The sequence below is a fragment of the Pocillopora verrucosa genome, chromosome 6 (genome assembly GCF_036669915.1).
Source record: "Pocillopora verrucosa isolate sample1 chromosome 6, ASM3666991v2, whole genome shotgun sequence".
In the NCBI taxonomy this organism is placed as follows: domain Eukaryota; kingdom Metazoa; phylum Cnidaria; class Anthozoa; order Scleractinia; family Pocilloporidae; genus Pocillopora; species Pocillopora verrucosa.
In genome coordinates this window covers 13,589,745-13,606,693 of record NC_089317.1, presented here as the reverse complement: position 1 = coordinate 13,606,693, position 16,949 = coordinate 13,589,745, and the positions used below count along the sequence as shown (strand labels likewise).

Genomic DNA, 16,949 nt, shown 5'->3' with positions numbered 1-16,949 from the left:
ACAAGCAATTCGAATCTTCAGGAGCAAGGACTTCCATTACTGCTGAAGCACACTGTTCAGCTTTTCTCAAATAACAGCGTTTAGTACGGCTTTGAGCTACATTCCATGGTACTGATAGTACGTGGCGTACTGGGCTGGTATCACGAAGCTGTAGAAAGCGATTGAGCTGTTTCAGGGATTCACCTTGCACATAGTTTATGTCATCTTCGCTTTCTTGCGAATCTTCGTCTGGCACGTAAAGGCTCTCTCGTTTAGATCTACCTTCTTTGCATTCAGTATCAGTGATCGGTACAGGAAGGGAAATATCAGTGTCAGCTTCATGATCGACCTGTAGTGCGAAAAAGTTAAAATATTTTCTATATACAATGAACAAAAGATTCGCCCACGATTCGTGGGCCAGTTCGACATTTCTAGTAAAGTTAGTGTTAAAACACCTATGACTTCCTTATATCATTCACGCACCCTGATTCCGACTCTGGATTACCAAGTTTTCCAGTTAAACTTTAAATTAACGAAATTCTAATTAAGAGCAGTCTAATTTCGGCTGCCATGGACACATATCATAGGACAAGTAATTTAACAGTCCTCGACACATGCCTTTTTAGATTTCAAATGGTGTAATACAACGTATTTAGGTTTGATGTACAAATTAATTTTCTTACTTCTGCAGATACACAATGGAGAGGGTTGGCCACCCATCCAATCTACATCCTCCTCTCTCCTGCCCCCTCGCCTGCCTCCCACCCACCCCCCCCCCGAAAATAAAATAAAAATTAAAAAAAAGACCTTAAATATACTTTAAAGTGTGGGGAATAGATCAAGACGTAAACGACGTCATAATGATTTTGGATTGTGAGTTTGTATGACTTTGGGAAGTGAAAGGATGAATGCTTATTGGTGGCCTGAAGAAACGTTTAGAGATGGGCTTACATGACAGAAAGACTATAAGGTCTCTGATAAGCGATATAACTGGGAAAGTGTCTTGCCACCGGTATTTCATATTATATAATAAAGCATGTGCGTATACTCACCAGGTTTAACTTGTTCAAGGTTTCGGTGATCTCTGAAACTTCAGCGGTCATCTGGCATTTCTCAGGTGCTCTTTCCTTATACACACTTAGCATCTTTCTGCATTTTACGCAAATTCCTTCAGAAAAAACATAGTCAAACTCCCGTCAAAACTCCGAAATTACCGAAAGGCGCGTATTTTTTAAACACAAAAGTCTGAAGTTTTGTCGACCCACAGAATAAAATAACAATCGAAAGTTGACGGCGCGATAAGAGGTGAGAAGAGGGGGGGGGAGTAGAATTGTGATTAGACTATCCTTTTTTTTTGTTTATTGTTTATATCTTTCTCAATTGGCTTTTTGCGAAACGAAATTGAAATGTTTTAAACAAAGTAAATTAACCCCTACTAACCGAATTCCAGGTGCGTACTGTAAGTTACAGACCGTGAAACGAGGTTAGTAAGATATTCATTATGTCTCTGAGGTCAATCGGGCGCGCGGGAATGGAAACTAGTTAAAGTTTAGTGGGCCGCGCAAAATTGAACAATCACACCCCGCGTACGAACTGATAGATACTGATAAAAAATAGGAACTCATTGTATACATGTGGGTAGTGCTGTGCACGCGCTGCGGACCTGTTTGTTTACGGACATCGGCACTCACTCACTCACTCACATACTTGGCGACAAAGTGGGTAGGGCACTATACAGTGCACACACTAATATAAGCGCAATCCATAAAAAAATGAGAGGCATGAAATAAAGGTTGTTATAAAAAAATTCGATTGGACAACTGTATGAAGAGAAGTAACGAAATGTCCTTCATCAACCTTACTTATTTCTCTCCGTCGTTTAAAACAAATGATTCTTTCATATAATCTCAAGTCATCAGAATGAATTGACTAAAAATAATTCATTGGAGACAGTTTCTGTTTGGTAGAACATCAAGTAGTTGGTTGCTTACCTGAGCCCACAGGGACGAGCTGTTTTGAAAGCTCAAATATCTTCATGGATTGGAATAAATTTATTCCTTTTTCCAGTGCGGGTGCCTTCCTCAGCTCCTTGCAGTGACCAGAAACAACTTCCGGGATGGTGCAAAGATTACCCGTCCTTCGCCAACCTAAACCCTAACTTGGCACGATGAACCGGACAGATAGTCATATCCGATAAATTCGCCGGCTTTTGAAAACATCCACATCTCGCCAAAATTAATTCTATCTCCGTTTCAATTCCGGAAAATTTCAACGACTCTTTGGGATTTTTGATATCCCTGTTACACCGCGAGAGAGGCGTGACGGAAGTTGAAGAACTTGTGCGTTCGTCTGCGCCGCAAATCCCACCAACAATATTCAAGAACGAGCAAGACATCGCTGTTCTATGAAGTTCCCCGACAATAAACTCTGGTTTTAGATGCAATGTTTCACAGATAAAGATAATTCGATTTATTTATTTAAAGAACGATGCAATTTTCGTGAGAACAGGTACTTCTGATTGGCTATCGACGGCATAAAGCTTCTCATTCTTAATAAAATCAATTCTTATCGTTTCAGTTTGAATTGCTATTATGATATTTTCTTTTATTTTTACTTCAGCAAGTTAACTGGGGAACCTGGCACATCGTTGAGTAAGATATTTTAAAATAAGACTTATTGTAAATTAACAGATGTAAATATCTGTTTGTTACTGTACTAATTGTAGCGAAGTCGCTCGTGCGTGACACGGATTAGGGAGCGAGCCTGTGAGATTTAATTTCAGCTCGTGGTAATTTTGGTGTTTCATAGTTTGTTTTACCTGTGTAGACAATATTTAACATCAATATATATTTTTAAAAGGTTCAAACCGCCAAGAAAGTAAAACCCTCATGTTTTATGTACAAACTTTGGCCGAGGAGTTAATTTAATTTATTCAATAGTGCTTTGTTATGTAGAGTTGTAGATTTCAAAGGCGCTCAATTGGAATTTTATCGAATTTTGATCGGCGTTCATGCAAAAGTGCTACTAGATCCTAAAGATTTAAAACCGTAGACCTAAAAATCAATGACTGAACTGTCTTTGGTTATAATATCAGAGGATTTGAAAAACTACCGGTCAGCTTTTTTCGTCGCTGAGTTTGGATTATTTTACACCTTCGCGTAAATGAGAAAAGTGTGTCTTCTTAATCGGGTCTCAGTTCGCTCACAAATAAGCAGAGATAAAAATAATTCCCATGGTTTGACTAAGGAAGAATCAATGTATTCAGTTATACTTAAGAAAGATTCACAGCTATGTAAACGTCTGTGTAGCGAGAAGCTGAAAAGTGTAAAATTTCGAGTTTCCGCCAGGTGAAATCCGAGCTTCCGGTAGGGTGACCGTTTTTCGTGGTTTTCTGCCGTTATATGGAATATTTCAAAAAACTAACCTCATATCCTTCGGTTACTTACCTAGGCCTTCAAACTGACAAAGTATGAGCGAAATCGATTTTTTGACCGTGGCCACGATTTCTTTGATTTTTACTGACAATCACTCTTAATTACTATATTTTATTTCTACAATAAAGGTAATGTTTGAGGGCCTCAAAATGTGAATTGACGCATCATCATTGGAATTGACTATTGCAATAATAAAATATGCAATAAAATATTGAACAATACAATAAATATATGTTATTTGCCGGCTGGGAGGTCCGTAGGGTGAAAAACTATGACCTCGGCTTTGAAAATGCTGCCCGAGGCCTACGGCCTCGGCAGCATTTTCAAGACCTCGGTCACAGTTTTTCACCATACGGACCGACCCTTAGCCGGTAAATAACATTTTTTTTTTAACTTAACGATAATACATTCTGAAAGAACCCGAATGAATTAGGGCTATAAATACGGCAAGATCTTCCATAAACTGAACAATTTTTGAGCGAGTAAATGGTAGTTAAAGTAGAAGTGATACAAATTGAAGAGAGATGCTTCACTGAAACATTTTCACTTGCGTAATGATAAAGGTGATTTAAAAGGATTCCAAACAAACTTTGAAACATTATTTTTACAATTATCTGTCACAATCTGACACCTGTCAATTAGAGAGCGCGTAAGAAAAAAAAAGCGCAAGAAGATTTGAAAAACAACGGAACTAGTTTGGCAAGGTCTGTCACGACAATGTTTTCTTAAAAAACAGTCAATGATCTAACAGAAAGTATTATTCACTCTCATGGACGATTCATTCACGTACGAAGATTTACCTCTGTTCATTAAGTAAACGGCCAGGAAAGTAATTGTGAGTAAATTCAAATTTTTTAATTTGAAGTTGTGAGAGTTTGCTCGCTTGTTTGCTGCAACGGCGTGTGTAAATCTGGTCTTTGCTCTACTAAAACTAAATTCGAACGGCACACTCCAACGAGACACAAGGGGATTTGATGCGGCCTTTTCTCAATAAATTCCTTCAGTTTCTGTTGTGCAATTTATGATCCAAATGTCCAAATTGAACGGACTTGGAAAGACTCACGGAGAGCGTATACATCGGCAGAAATATTGGACAAGATGGCGGCCGCGCTTGCGCATTTCGTCCATAATGGCGTCCAAATAATATAAGAAACTGTAAGGAAATTTGTAAAATTTCTAAAATATGACAATCAGGAGCTCATGGTCCCGTTTGCTCTCGATCGAGACATATTCAGTACTGATTCTGCTATTCATCAAACCTCACAGGGACTCGATAAATAAAAACCACTTACTTCCCGAGCAGTTCTTTTGTCATTGATCATTGACCTAGGTCGCCATACAGTTCTTCAAAATCCGTCGTTCTCCATCCCAAACACTCGCCTATTACAGGAAAGTGCATCAATAAAGTCAACTGCTCTCGATCGAATTGACTGCTACAGAGTTCGAAGCGTCCAAATATCCTGTAAAATTGCCATTTCCTCCCATCAAAAAACTTCCCAACGCGCCAGAATATCCCTTATTTTCCATGTTGAGTAAGTGACAAGACGCCATGTTGAAAACTCTGACTGAACTAGACCCTGTGAGCAGGGTAACTGGGATACCTGGATGGTACTGGATCCGTGGGATCAAGTGTAGTTATACTACGCGTGTCGGACTAGTATACTGAAATAGTGAGCTCAAGTCTGGCCAAGGGCATACACCTGTCTCAAAACATAGGCATGCTATGCATGCAAGAGTTATTTTTTGTAGGGTGGGTAGATTACTTGAAACATTGTAAGTGGTCTACATTCTTACAAAAGGAAAGAAGATTATTAACGCGGGAAAGAATGAAAATGTCGAATTACCTCACACACAGGTATTGTGTGGTAGATTATGTGTGTTGTGCGAATAAATGTAACCAAAAATAAACTGTATTGGTGCCACGGATACCTGTTAGTACAAAATGCAGACAGCAGACTGCCGACCGGATACAAAATATAGACTGCAGAGTGGGTACAAAATGCAGACTGAGAGTCTGAAGAGTTTTTACGTCTGGTATATAATAACATGTCATCTTACAGATTACCGAGCGTCACGCAATTGCTTTTCCGCGATCAGCCTTCACGATTATTTGCACTATTGTGGAAAATTCCTGGCCCATTTCTTGATGAAAATCGATCGTAATATAATTTCAAGCCTTCAATATAGTCTTCTTACTTTGCGTGCGAGTTGGTTGGTGTGATGTCTGTATAGATTTTACCAACGTAATAAATATCCGGAAATGAAGCGGAGCGCCTCTTGTCGCATTTGAATGTCCTAAAGGCAAATGTCCTAAAGGCAAATGGCTAAACAAAAACTTTTCTCCATAACTGCCAAAAACCAGATACAAGTAGTAACGCTCTTGATGAAAGGGAACCAGCGACTGGTTTTGCTGTTATTCCTTACATACAGGGTGTTACTGAACCCATCAAGAGAATTTTGAATAGCCACAACGTTAAAGTTGCTCAAAACCTTTTCAGACTTTGGGGCATATTTTCGCCAAACCTAAGGATCCTTTCACAAAAGAACAACGAACCGACGCCATTTATTCTATTCCTTGCAATGACTATGACAACGAATACATCGGACAGACCAAACGTCAGTTTGGTACACGGTTAAAAGAGCACCAAAAAGCGGTTTTTCTTCGCAAAAAGGAAAATTCAGCTTTATCGGAGCATATATGCCTAACCAACCATACAATTGGGTGGGATAATTCTAAAATTATCACCACTAATCGGCGTTACCACCAGCGCCTTTGTTTGGAGGCTTGGCCCACGTTCCTTTAAATCGTGACGATGGCGGTTTGCTTCCTGACGCCTATTTACGCCTCGTCAGAAAAGAGGCCGCTAATTAGTGATCATATAAAAGGACCTCTTGTTGCAGCGTTTAGATCACCCCTGATGAAGGCACTCGACAGGAGTGTCGAAACGTTGGGTCTATGAATTGTAACTTCTTCGGTTACATTCATTAAATCTGCAAACCAGTGTAGCATCAAACTATGTCTGATTGTCCACCTGGTTGCCGTGTGAACTTTAATATATTTTACAGAGGAAGGGTTTCGACATGACGTCCAGTTTCAACTCGCTTTTAAAGTTTTAAGGTGTGTGGCGACTTGTTTTTCTTAGTTTTTCCATATTGCAGTATTTACCGATAAATTTTTCAGTTTTGCTTACTACTGTACTACAATTGAGGGAATGCAAGTTAAGCGGAATGCAGTTTATAAGAATGAATTTCTTTGTAGATTTAATAAAAGAAAGGGCCTGCTCAAGGAAACTTGGATGCCGAATAATTGAATTCTTACTTTTAAAAGAGAAAGATTCGAGAACATTTCATTCCCTGTTGATTAAAAACAGCACGAAGTTAAAATTTAATGCCCATGGTAAACTTGAGATTTTTAAAGAGGTTTCGAGAGTTCTTTAAGTAAACGGAGACCAAATATGATACAAGTACGCTCGGTGAACCTTTCTATGGGCTGATTTGGCATCTTTTATCGTCAAAGTGATAAAATATTAAAACTGCATGTATTAACTAGGCCGCATTGAAAATGACCTTCAATCTGATATCTGCAGAGAGATGTAAACAGATTTGACTTAAAGAAAATAAAGGCGAAGTTGTCGTGAACGCTTCATGTACCAGCACTCTTTTCCATCATTATGCAGATAATATTTGCTTAAGCTGACATCGGGACCCAAGGTCGACTCAAAATGCACGATGTAAACATTTTCCAGTTTATTGATTTCAATTTCGGCATGGGTACTCATACTGTTTGAGCTTAGCTTACAAGGCAACGTTACCTACCTTCAAAAAGAAGACCGACAAAAATCACACAGCAAGCAAGGAGAACTCGGTTCTCAAACATGATGGAGAGTTTTATTTGGTGCTAATACATGGGGGCAGCGCATGTTTTTCAGTTGTGAAAGCCGACTCGACAACGACTTGTAACAATAAAATAATGCATAAGACGTAACGAGACTTTTAACGAATCTAGATCAGTCACGCACGTCTCTGAGCCTGCCTCAACCTTCAGATGTCCAAGGTCTTCGTTGTTTCTTTCAATTTTTTTTTTTAAATGTTTAACCATAATCACATACCCTGTTGTGTAATGTTCAATTTTAGGAAGACATCATTGGTCAAGCACACTAATACGTACGCATGACATGAGATGGATCCGAAGATGAATACAAGAAGTAACTATGAGAGTCTGTAGGTTTGCAATACACCCTAGAGCATAAACCGTTCCTACAATTGAAACTTTGATGTCTAAAAAATACAAATAATTTTCGGAATTTTCCTAGATACATTTTAGAACCGGACGAAAGGAATTGACTGTGGTTATGAATTAGACTTACCTCCTCTCTGGGGGTAGCGCCGATGCAGTCGTCAGTGTAGCGACTGCAGGCCGAGACGATGGGTCGACCTGGGTGGTTACGTTTGTGGATTTTAGGTAAAAAGTAAATTAAAGAAGTTCTAGGCGATGGTGGGATTTTTTGCGGCGACCGGCAATTCTTGTTTAGCTACAAGATCGTAAAATTGTGTTCTTTTACAATGTTCTGGTCAATAGAAATGAGATCTTTGTCAACTTTTTCTTAAAAAGGGCTGTCAGAAAGTGGCCGTAAGGTGCTTTTCGGATGATCCTCACTCTGACGAGGGTTAACGCTTAAAACGTCAGCTTTGTACCTCTTTACGGGGCCTTAGGTATAACTTGATGTCAAAGGCCGATGAAATTGATGGGGCGACAAAACTTCGTTTTTGCAAAAGTGATAATGGTCAAACGGATTGCTAGACTTTAATTAATAGGGGGAAAAGGTAACTTAAGACTCCCTGGCGTAGCTCCTTTGTGAGTTTCTTCTGGCTTTGCGTCGCCCACTGTCGTAAAAGCTGCGGATTGCAAAATACTGAGACAGCGATTAAAAGACAAATGATATGGGAGTATGTTTTTAAAGAAACTACGGTGTTGCGTCGGTCTGGAAGTAGAACAAGATCATTTTGGTCTTGTCAACTGAGTTGACAATTTAAATTGGCCACCGTAAGAGGTGTCAGTTCTAGTTTGGCGGAGTAGAACCTGGAAAGAAGTAATCGATTTAGGCGCACGCTCACTAATAACCTGATAGTGGACGTTAAAAAAGTTTGAAAAGTTGCCTGTGCAGGTGGTCTGAACTTTCACTTCAGAAATGTTGGATGGACAGGTAAGCTAAGACTCGTATACATGTCGAACTCTATACTTAATTTATGAAACAGCTGAAATCGGGAGGCGAATTGAGAGAGTTAAGATGGTACCTGAGGCTAATTCGACTTTTTCAGAATGCTGTTATTTCCTCTCTTAGGAAATATTGTTTAAATAGCCTATTAGCAAAAATTGAGACTAGAAAATGTTTTCGAAATACATATGGTAAAAGTTTCGTTTCGAAGGACAAATCACGCGGCAAATAGAGATACCGTCCTGTTCTAATTGTGTTTGTGTCTTCGTGGTATTTCGTTTAGTTGACATCTCGAACACATCAATTTCATACGAAACCATTCCTTAATGAGTCCACTCCAGTAGGTAGTTGAAAGCAATTCGATATATGTGCAGGTTCATGTTTGCTTCGTAATGCGTGTATAGTGTATTCAGTGAGGGTTGCATTGGAATGCGTTTTGGGGAGTGTGCAATGAAGCCTCAACTGGAGGGGGGCATTGAGGGAGTGGTTGTAAGGGAGGCTGTTGAAGGCCTAAATGTAATAACTTTCCTAAATGTAATAAAGTCCTAAATGTAAAAACATTTGGTCCTATATGTAATAAATTCCTAAATGTAAAAACGTTTGGTCCTATCTGTAATGAAGTCCTAAATGTAATAAGCCTCCAATGCAATCATTTAACTCCTTCAGTGCATTGTTGTTATGGTGGACATTCACATTGAGATGTTAAAATAACAGCTGTTGCACCAGAAAAACTGCTGACCAGTATACATGTCACATTATGGGCTCACTGATACCAATCCGCGTCTTTTTACTTGCTAGACATAAGAAATATCAGCAGTATGGTCCTTTAAGCAGGTTATTGATCGAGTTGAAGAAAATTATTTCCAGCTCAAAGTGGGCTAGTGCTTGGCTGGAAGCTCAATAGGATGGAATTGATTGGTACGTAATCATTAGGACTTTTTGGAAAAGAAATTTTCTACAATTGATGATGAACTAGCATGCTATTGTTGATGTTATCGTTCGTGAATGGTGATGCACCATTTTAGAGCAGTTTGGATGATTTCGTTGTGTCACATGTCAATCCAAAAGAAAAGTATTATTATCAGTAGTGTTACTGAAATTTTGCACATCAATGTTACTCAATGCCATTTGATTTTAATGAAGCATTTGAGTTCATTTTTAAGAATGGCTATCTTGATTTATTCAATTTTGAACCTGGGATATTGTATTTAGTATAGCCCTCTATGGCTTTACTCCACCTCAGTAATCAGTTCATGTACCATGACTATAACTGTTGAGCTTTCTTTTTTCATTCATTTATTTATCTATTCATTTTCTCCCCTCACGGTGGGGAGAAGAGATGAAGACAAAAAATAAAATTTAAACTTGAGATCAACTGTAAAATATATGTTTTCCCAATATTTTGGTTTGGGAACTGATTAACCCATTATAAGGGGCTAAAGGAAAAAAATGAATGGTTCATTAGACCATCAACTGACCATCATGTGTTGAATGTTGCAGCTCAATGGTTCAGTTTGACTCTTGCATGGAAAAAAGGCAACATGTCGAGACCTGTTTCAAATATGTTACTTTCAGTTTTCTGAGTTTGTCTTTTCTTTCTCCTAATTTGGAACCTATGGAATATCACAAGAAATGTTGTATGCGGTGCCTGTTTTCAACATGGGAGTATGTGACAAGACTGGTAAGAGGGCAAAAATTGAGTGAAGAAGAGGCCCCTCCAGCATGTGAAGGTCAATTGTGTAAGAACTGTCTTGTAGATGTAGATGTATTTTTTTTCTGCTATCAGCAGTATTAAAAATAAATTTTGGAGTGGCTTGTATGAATACACAAAGTTGGTTCCTATCTGTTAGTGCTTCCTTTATCACCATTTTTCTCCTCTGAGTAATTGAATTGTCACAATCAGGAAGGATGAATAAACCCCCCTCATTCAAATAAGAGAAAACAAAATGAAATTCTGTCAATTTGTTTTGTGAGCATAGTCCTATGAAATGTTCCATTCACATGTAATCTGTCACATGTGACAGCCTATTGAGCTCTAGAAAATACCCATAATGACCATTCTTTGGTAAAGAACCTCCAATTAACATGTCTGATACAGGACATTGCCTTTGGAGCTGCCATCATTACTGATACAGTTTCAATAAAGCTTTTAAACTGATGAACTGTATACAGGTAATGGTACTCCCATATCAGTGTTGTAAATATTCCAGTTAGAATTAGTATTTTTTTAAAAATATGACTGCATGTTTTCAATTTGGTCAAGATGTTTGGAACCAAGGAAAATGGAGGTACTGAATCATTCCTTAAATGTGGTTTATTGTAAGAAGACATGGTAGTACATAGGTCTCTATTGCCTATAAAATGTTATGAACATAATACAACACAAAAATGAAAACCTTATACCATCTTTCATTTATAAATGTGCCTTCATATGAGTCATAATAGTGCCTCATGTAACTGTATTTCATAGACACTAATTTACAGATCTCTGAGTCAAATCATATATAAGTTGATCACCATGGACCTATTTAAATGGCCTAGCGTGCCATAAGTCTCCTTTAATTCAGTGGTAGAGCATATAAAGTACTAATCAAAAGGTTGTAGGTTGGCAGCACTTGGAGTTCTTTTTTCATCAAGTACATGCATGCCTGTGCCAATCACAGAATAACATCTGTAGACTGATATGTTTTGTTAAAAGCTTGCTGTGAACATTTCACCTAAAAGTTTCAATGTTGGCTACATTTCAGGCTTCTCAGTCTGATATTTCCCAATCTTTCAGAGAGTGATAGCTTAAATAAATTATTTTTTATTACACAGACTGATAGGCTACCTTATGCAGCTAAAACATTAAAAGTGATGAAAAATATGTAAAGTAAGTTACTATGAGGAAAGTAGTGAAAAAAACTTTACCAAGCAAAGGAGGCTTCCTCACTAACAGATTAAAAGACTTGTGTTCTGTGGCCCAATGCAAGGAGAGACAGGAGTCTTTCTTCAATATTCTTCAAACAGTCTTCAGGAAATGCTTCCATAGTCATAGACATATGAGTGTAGTGACCAGTCAGAGACTGGCTGCCAGAATTGGGCAGCCATATAACAGTAATAACAAAGGGAAGACTAATGATGCAGTGGGAAGGAACAAGGACATAATGAAAATGAGTACAGTATGAAGAAAATCTTTGGAGCAGTTTCATAAAAAAAAAATGACATTTAGTGGTAAGGAACACATTGCTGTAACAAGTGATGAACAAATGATTATGAGTGATAAACATTTGACATCCATCTTGTTTAAAGTAATCACCGCAGGGGATTTTGCATTAGAATGTTTGTAGACTAGTAGACAGATTATGAAGTTGATGATCTGTACTATGACTGCTTAGACTGTTGCAGAATTGACAGCTCCTGTGCAGGGGATGGAAATGTGGCTGGTTTACAGGTTGTCACAATGGATGTGTTCCTTCATTTTGGTTCTATTCCTTTCAGCCAGCTTCACAAACTTCTCTTTCCTGGATTTCAGTTCCTCCTTGAGTATACTGCACCAGCTACTTTTATCAGCTGCTCCATATTCCTAACTCTTTTTGTTGACAATCATTGCTCTCATACCAAAGGCTATGTTTTACTGGGCAGTTGGAGGCTGTGTATTTACAGAAGTTAGTTTGGCATTAGGTGAAAGAAGGAATTAAGAAATTATTTTCTGTAGGGAATGTGTGGGATGTGGTACTTATTCAGATTGAAGGTATTAAATGAAAAAAGTTGTAAACTTCATTAAAACCATGGTAAAATGACATATACAACAGTTAAAAAACAGTTCTTTTAATAGAAAGTACTAACCTAAAATCCTGCTAAAACACATAACTTTGCATTCCTAGCTTCTCCTTCTGATATTTTCCAATCTTTCAGAGAGTGACAGCACATTCTCCATGTTTACCCAGTTTCTGGTAACATATGATAGCTACAACATGAAAAGCTTTATTTCAGTGTTATTGAATACTTACATGTACATGTAGCTGAGAGTGTGGAGTCTTTTACAAAAAGAAAGTTATCCAAGAGGTACAAACTATCTGTGAAAATTGCTACATGTGCAACAAGAGTAAACATGGCTGCTACAGGTCAAGAAAAAATAATTGTGATTCAAATCCATCAAAATAGTTTTCCATGGAAAGGATTTCATACTGTATTTCCTGTATGCTGCTTTTTTCAGGTCACACAGTGTCTTTACTCAATTTCACCTTATCTTTGAGCTTAGACTGTCTAAGCTCAAAGATAAGATGAGAGCAAGGTATTATACTTAAAGATAGATGAGACCAAGGTACTATACTACATGTCTAAGACATAAAGTATAGTACCTTGATCTCATCTAAATCAGACCTTAGGGTAGAAGGATATATCTCTCATGAAATTCTTGAATTCCACACCCTCAGAGTTCTTCTCTTGCTCTCCTCTGCTTTTCTTGTCCTTGAACAATGTAAATACGCAAAACACAACTTTAAAAATGAAACACCCAAATTTATTGTTTCATAATTTTTTTGTTGACAAAGAATGCACTGAAAAGTGAGAAAACTCGAACACCATTATGACTGGTTTTATAAACTTGGTTTTCCTAACAGACTTCAGACAATGATCATGCTAATTTCTTGGATTGCTTGAAAGGTTGTCTGAGTGGTAATATGGTTGCTAGAAGAATAGGAGGGATTGATAGAGGAGGCTCAGAAGAAATGGTGACAAGAGCACACTTCCCCTCTCCCCCACATGCCCCCCATCTGAAAAATTCACATCAATCAAGATCAGGGTAACAGCCTTCTGGGAGCATTTGACCAAAACTTAAGGCTTCAGAAGGCAAAATTTGAGATTTTTTTATGATACCAGAAAACATGTTGTAGTGGTAAGCAAACTATTCACAGAGTGATTCCATTGCATTCGCAAGGCCTTCTATCAAAGATGACATATCCCTTCACTACATGGGGTTAATGAATGTCATCCTTCTCTGGTTATGTTAAGCATCCTTGTAAATAAGTTGCAAGAATTTGATGTTAGATCAAGATAACAACTACCAGATACATATGAGTATTCTCATTACCTGTTTGCTGGATAGAGTATGGATAGTGTAGAGAGAAGTCACTTGTTAATTACTTCTGGAAGTGAAATGGTTTTGCATTCTTTCATGGCGCTGCGATAAACATTCTTCTCATATCACAATGATGAGTTGCTACATTCAACGGTTGCACTTTTGACTGTGGTAATCAACAACAGGCACAGAATTGTGAGGTTGTTGGGTTACTCGCTTGAGCTGCAGGCCTGCAATGTCTCTTGCAATGTCATGGGTGTTTGGATACTGTTGATCCTAGAAATAAAAGGAAACATTGACAAACATGTATTTCAAGACAAGGAATGGATGGTTCTTCAGCACAGTATCACTGCAAAAGTGGTTGGCCACACTGTAGTATTAACAGGAAATACCATACCAGTGCTGCCTCAACTGCCCCAGTTCCTGTGACAAACTGCTTGGCAATGGCAGATCGGGAGAGTAATATAGATAAGTTTTTTTGAGAGGAATTTTAAGGTTCTGCAAGTTGGCAGGTATCAGCAGTAGTCCAAGCAACACCACCTCCGATAGTCCATTAAAGGGAGCATCAATTTGCTCCAACAAGTTGTCAAGGAAGGGAAGAAATATTGCCCTTTGAAAGGAAGCCACTGGTGTCCTGGTGTTGATGTTATTTTGTTATGTCTGTCTATCTCGTGTGCGAGGGATGCATACCTTATGTATGGCTTCTTAGCCATCTCTTTCACCTTTTCAGACCCTTAACTAGGAAATACTGTTTTCCCATTCTTGTGTAGTTCTTTCAGCTGATCTCTTACAACTTTAACATGCTTGTAGGCCCTAGTAACACCCAGTGTTGAACCCTGCAACGAAAGGCTAAGTCCAGATGTGTATTAATAAAGATGCTTGCTAGTGCAGAAGGCAGCAATGAAAACAGGCTCTTGATTTGATGAAGGAGTTCCTGTGCCTCCATCCTGGACTTTGCATCCCATTTCTTTCTGCCTTTGTTTGGAACAATAGTTTCGACACATAGGAGAAGAGGTTCATACAGGTCTTTAAAGTCTTGAAATGCAGTGTGACATTCTACCCATCCCATCACATGAATTGGCTTGATCTCTTGTTTGGCTGTGTTAAACTTGTCAAGTCAACTTATGATCACAATCATGAATTGATATACATTGTTTGGTTTTGAAGTAGTTTAAAACAGTCAGCTCAGGGTCTGTGTTGTAAATTTATCTATTACTATGTTTGAATTGACTTCAAAACCACATTAAACCAAATTAAAGGTGAATAATAGTTATGATCAGTTAATCAATTAGTTTCAGCATCCACATTATCATTATTAGTATCATGTATGTCTTCTAATATAGGCAGCAACACAGTCCTGAACAGTGTTGTACAACTGAAAGCAGTCTGGCATACAGAGGGCTACTTTGCAGACACTGCACTGAGCGCTAGACTCTTTTTCTGGCCTCTTCCTATTATCTCCTTGCCAGGATCTTCTTTTGGGCTGGAAAGCAAACCTCACATGCTCGGGTGATGTTGTACTTCTTCCCAGTGCCCAGTATTTTCTCTGGGAAGTGATCTTCAGCTTGAAGACAAGTTAACCCTTTGGCTGACCTCCTTGGGCGGCCTCTTGGAGTGAGAGAAGGCAAGATGCCAGAATTCCTAACAAGCTCCTTCACAAGCTCCCTTTGGAAGGTTCTTTGCAGCACAGATGACTCGGTTTTTTGCTTGTAGAGGATGTAAGCATTCAGGTTGCCTGAGGAAACCAGGTGGAAGAACACTTTCTTCCATCATTTCATGATCCATTGCCTGAAGCAAGAATAGGCCACCATTTGATCACATTTGTCAATGGCCACCATGCACTTGTTGTAGTCATAGATAATCTCTAGTTTAGTGATTAGGCGGCCAGTTCCAGGGTGGTTTCAGCCAAGTTCTACATCTGTAACTGAATGAATTGGTGACAGCATTTGGAAAACTCTGCAGTCCTTAAATTCAACTGCCTGTAAGGCTCCATTGTTCTGTTTTGACTTAACACCATACTTATCAGGCTTGTCTGGATTGTACACTTTGAATCGCACTTTCCCTCCAAAGGGAATCATTCTCTCATCAATGCTAATATTTCTGCCAGGCTTCTAAACATTAGAAAACTTCCCAGTGACCACAGTGTATATTGTGCCAAGCTTGTTTACTAGGTTAAACCCTCTTTGTCCTCAAGGAACATAATTATCATTATCACGCAAGTGAAACAATGTTAAAATGTTCGTAAATTTTCCTCATGTAAATGTTCTTGCAAATTTGACATAATTTGAGGGAAACAGGGAGTAGATTAAACCTTGTTGGTGGACCAGTATTGCTGGATATTCTCTTGATTCACCACACCCACTGTAATTATCATTGGTAAGAAAAGCTTTCATCCCATCATTGATGTGATTGTATCTGTTGTGTATAATAATAATAATAATAATAATAATAATAATAATAATAATAGTAATAATAATAATAACAATATAATAATAATAATAATGATAATAACAATAATGATAATTATAATGATGATTTATTCACAGCATATCCTCCTAAAAAGATGTGGCTCTTCATCTGTGAAGGCCCTACTAATTATAAAGTACCATCTCAAAAGAAAAAAAATATATATATATATATATATGTAATTATACATATACACAATAATCAAGAAAAATTACCAGTATAGCAAAAACTACAAAGTTACTATATAATCTATGCATTTTGTGCATAAATAATAAATGAATGCAAAAGCAGTTTTGGAGAAGGAAAGGTCTTACAGGGGAAACAAAGCATTTGCTTAAAAAATGTTTTACAGAGCCTACAGTATCCTCTGAAGTCGGAGCAGTTTCTTATTTTGACTGGCAAATCATTGAAGACCATGACTGAAGAATGCTAAAAAGTGCCATGAACTAGTGGACTAAGTAACCTCAGAGCTACAAATAAATTCTTGTAATTAGCATACTTACTCGAAAAAGTACCTTCCCCAATCAAGTGCCATCCCCTAAATGTGACAAATGAGCTCTGCCTTCACATACGCAGCAGTAAAAGACACAGTAATCAGGTTGAACACATTGGACAAGGGTACACGCAACATTTCATTGTTCCCAATTGCGTAAGATCCTCTTTTTGTTCGCATTAAATGTTAGCAAAATCTCTGCCCTGCTTTAATCTAATAAGCTCTTCAAGGGAAAAGCATCAAATAGCTAGGTGTTTACAAGGGGCAAATAGTCCTTTCCCTGCTGGGCATGGACTGCA

The 16,949-nt window shown here is 38.2% G+C and overlaps 1 long non-coding RNA gene and 2 pseudogenes across 2 annotated transcripts; 1 reads left to right on the top strand and 2 right to left on the bottom strand.

The window, feature by feature from the left end:
* Positions 1-8,550: 8,550 nt before the first annotated feature.
* LOC136281800 (uncharacterized) lies at positions 8,551-11,402 on the top strand. 2 transcript variants are annotated; one of them, XR_010718003.1, is made up of 3 exons: positions 8,551-8,617; positions 9,428-9,547; positions 10,260-11,402. It is a non-coding gene; the product is annotated as an uncharacterized lncRNA (long non-coding RNA). The 2 variants fall into 2 exon arrangements; XR_010718004.1 differs by having other exon boundaries at positions 10,130-11,402.
* A 1,586-nt stretch (positions 11,403-12,988) lies between these two features.
* Positions 12,989-14,760, bottom strand: LOC136281881 (uncharacterized; annotated as a pseudogene).
* Positions 14,761-14,975: 215 nt separating this feature from the next.
* Positions 14,976-15,529, bottom strand: LOC131779832 (piggyBac transposable element-derived protein 4-like; annotated as a pseudogene).
* Positions 15,530-16,949: the final 1,420 nt, after the last annotated feature.